The sequence below is a fragment of the Pan troglodytes genome, chromosome 7, assembly GCF_028858775.2.
Source record: "Pan troglodytes isolate AG18354 chromosome 7, NHGRI_mPanTro3-v2.0_pri, whole genome shotgun sequence".
Lineage (NCBI taxonomy): Eukaryota > Metazoa > Chordata > Mammalia > Primates > Hominidae > Pan > Pan troglodytes.
Genome location: NC_072405.2, coordinates 20,949,241 through 20,953,474, shown reverse-complemented (window position 1 = coordinate 20,953,474; position 4,234 = coordinate 20,949,241). Strand labels below are relative to the sequence as shown.

Below are 4,234 nucleotides of genomic sequence, written 5' to 3'. Positions count from 1 at the left end.
AATTTTAAAACAAGACCCACCGATTTGAGGAAGCAATTACTCTCTGGAAGGAGAAAAGTCAGAAAACATAATGACAAAATCACTAGGACCTATCTGGCCTGTGGAACTATTTTCTGCTTATGAACTATCAACTTTCATTTCATTTCCAGATGGCATCGTCTCAGCTGTTATACAGTGCTTATAAATCTTCTACATCAAGGGAATTTGTATCAGTGTATTCGAATCAAAGAAAATGAGTTCTTAATTTCCTTTAATTAGAATAACCCTTTTCTTAAAGTGAGGAAAATGGTTTCATTACAGAGTTTTCTTCGGAAAAGATAGGCTGTATTTTCTAGTAATTGTAAATTTGTTCTATATGATGATCTGGTTCTTGGAACATTCTTGAATCTAGTGTCTCTAAGACAGGTGTGTACAGCAAGAAGTGAATAACACAAAAATCAATGATGAAAGCATTAGAAGACAATTGAGTTTGTCAGAACCGCAAAATATTGCTGAGTGTGGATTGCTCTGAAATCTGAAAACATGACTTGTGAATTGCTTCTATCCAAAATGCAGACACGATGCTGGGTGTTGGTTTACTTGTTTCCGATTTTTGAACCCTCTTTCCTAGGCAAAAGGTGTCCAATCTCTACATACCCGCAGAATCTAACAGATGTTGCTTTATTCCTCCTCCTAGAAGTTCAGAGGATCCAGAACGGCAGCCTGTCCTCGCTGGGCTGTTCCTGTCCATGTGCCTGGTCACGGTGCTGGGGAACCTGCTCATCATCCTGGCCGTCAGCCCTGACTCCCACCTCCACACCCCCATGTACTTCTTCCTCTCCAACCTGTCCTTGCCTGACATCGGTTTCACCTCCAGCATGGTCCCCAAGATGATTGTGGACATCCAGTCTCACAGCAGACTCATCTCCTAGGCAGGCTGCCTGACTCCGATGTCCCTCTTTGCCATTTTTGGAGGCATGGAAGAGAGACATGCTCCTGAGTGTGATGGCCTATTACCCGTTTGTGGCCATCTGTCACCCTATATATCATTCAACCATCATGAACCCGTGTTTCTGTGGCTTTCTAGTTTTGTTGTCTTTTTTTTTTTCTCAGTCTTTTAGACGCCCAGCTGCACAACTTGATTGCCTTACAAATGACCTGCTTCAAGGATGTGGAAATTCCTAATTTCTTCTGGGAACCTTCTCAACTTCCCCATCTTGCATGTTGCGACACCCTCACCAGTAACATAATCATGTATTTCCCTGCTGCCATATTTGGTTTTCTTCCCATCTCGGGGACCCTTTTCTCTTACTATAAGATTGTTTCCTCCATTCTGAGGGTTTCATCATCAGGTGGGAAGTATAAGGCCTGCTCCACCTGTGGGTCTCACCTGTCAGTTGTTTGCTGATTTTATGGAAGATGCGTTGGAGGGTACCTCAGTTCAGATGTGTCATCTTCCCCGAGAAAGGCTGCAGTGGCCTCAGTGATGTACACGGTGGTCACCCCCATGCCGAACCCCTTCATCTACAGCCTGAGAAACAGGGATATTAAAAGTGTCCTGCGGCAGCCGCACGGCAGAACAGTCTAATGTCAATATCTCCTTATCTGTTCCATTCCTTTTGCAGTGTGGGTTAAAAAAGGCAGCAAGGTGAAATAAGAATGATATCACAGGGTGAACACCCACTGTGATATTAGGAGTAATACCTCCCTAGGATATAGAATATACTGTCATAGAGTATACACACATGGGGTACACTCACTGTGATATTAGAAGCAATATCTCCCTAAAGTATGATGAAAAATATCACAGAGTGTGCACTCTGTGTGATATGAGGAGTAATATTTACCCTGGATATTATGACTAATATCAAGGGTGTACACACACGAGGTACACGCACTGTGATATCAGGAGTTGTATCTCCCTAGGATATTATGAATACTATCACAGGGTATACACTGTGTGTGTACATCCACTGTGACATTTGAAGTAATATCTCTCTATGAGATTATAAATAACATCAAACTGTGTATGCCCCTGTGACATATTAGGAGTAACATCCTTCTAGGGTATTACAGATAACGTCACAATGTGTACACCTCCTATGACGTTTTGTACACTCTTTGTGACATTAAAAGAAACATCCCCCTAGGATATTGTGAATAATGACACAGGCGGGGTACACACATGGTGTACACCGCCTGTGTCATCAGGAGTAACATTGCCTAGGATATTACAAATAATATCACAGCAGGTGTACACACATGGTGTACACCCCATGTGACATTCAGAAGAGCATGCCCCTAGGTTATTAGGAATAGTGTCACAGGCGTGGAATACGCATTTTTAATGCGTAATGTCACCCCCGGTGACATTAAAATTAACATCCCCCTTGTATATTACGAATAATATGACAGGGAGTACACCCCGTGTGACATTAGGAGTAACATCCCCCGAGGATATAACTAATAATATCAGAGGGTGTACATGCATTGTGACCTTAGTAGTAACATCTCTTTAGGATATTACAAATAATATCACAGGCTGTACAGGCATTGTGACATCAGTAGTAACATCCCTCTGGGATATGACGAGTCATATCACAGGGTGTACAATCCTGTTACAATAGTAGCAGCATTCCCATAGAATATTATGAATAATATCACAGCAGGTACAGCCCCTGTGATTTACGAGTAACATGTCTATAGACTATTACAACTCATATCACTGTGTGACTCTGTGTACACCCCGTGTGACTTTAGGAGTAACACCCTACAAAATTAAGAGGAAAAATATCACAGGGTAAACACCCTCTGTGACCTGAGGAATAACGTAGTTTTAGGATATTGTGAATGAAGTGACGAGGTGTACACACCCTGTGACGTTAGGAGCAATATCCTTCTAGGATGTTAGGAAGAATATCACACGGAACACACCCCTTGTGACGTCAGGATATGACAAATAACATCACAAGGTGGACACGCATCGTGGCATTAGTGCTAATATCCCTCTGGTACAATATGAATAATATCACAGGGTGTACATCTCTGTGACATTTGGAGTAACATCCCCCAAGAATAGTAAGAATAATAACACGGGGTGTACACCACCTGTGACATGAGGAGTATCATCTCGCTAGAATGTTAACGAATAATGTCACAGGGTGTTATCGACTGTGCCAATAGGAGTATAGACCCCCGGGAAATTATGAATAATATCACAGGGTGTACAGCCCTCTGACATTAGGAGTAACATCTTTCTAGATTACCACAAATAAAATCACAATGTGTACACCCCCTGTGTCATTAAAAGTAATATTGCCCCAGGATATTACGAAATAGAACACAGAGAGCACACCCCGTGTGACATTGGAAGTAACATCCCCTGAGGATATAACGAATAAAATCAGAGAACGTACCTGCATTGGGACATCAGTAGTAACATCTCTTCAGGACATTACGAATAATATCAAAGGGTGTACACGCATTGTGAAACTAGTAGTGAACTCTCGCTAGGATATTACAAATATTATGACAGGGTCTACAGGCCCTGTGACATTAAAAGTAACATTTTCCTAGAAGATTACGAAGAATATTAAAGGGTGTACAGGACCTGTGAATTACGAGTAACATTTCCATAGCATATTGCACGAAACATCACTGTGTGTACACACCGTGTGACATTAGAGGTAACATCCCACAAAATTATAACGAATAATTTCACAAGGGGCGCACCCTCTGTGACATTAAAAGTAACATGTCCCTAGAATATGATGACAAGATCACAGAGTATACACCCTCTGTGATATGAGCAGTGACATCTTATGAGGATAATACGGGTAATTTGACAAGGTGTACAAACCCTGTGACATAAGAAGTGACATCCCTCTAGGATGTTATGAATACTATCAAAGGGAACATACCCTATGTGACAATAAAAGTAACCTCCGCTTAGGAGAACAAGAGTAACATCACAAAGTGTACACACAATGTGACATTATTATTAATGACCCGCTAGGATATTGGGAATAACATCACAGTGTAAAGAGTCCTGTGATATCAGGTTTAACAATCCCCAACAAAATTACGAAAAATATTGAATGGTGTATACCCCCTGCGACTTTAGCAGCCGCATCTTGCTAGAATGTGGAAGATAATGGGCCAGGGCGTGAAACGAGGGTGGCAGTACAGAAAGAATCCAAAGAAAAATCGGGGAGCAATATCACTCCCCACTACCCCCCTTAGATATGACGAACCA

At 41.7% G+C, this 4,234-nt stretch overlaps 1 pseudogene; it reads left to right on the top strand.

The window, feature by feature from the left end:
- The first annotated feature begins 545 nt into the window (after positions 1-545).
- LOC738890 (olfactory receptor 7E24-like) lies at positions 546-1,615 on the top strand (annotated as a pseudogene).
- The last annotated feature ends 2,619 nt before the right edge of the window (positions 1,616-4,234 follow it).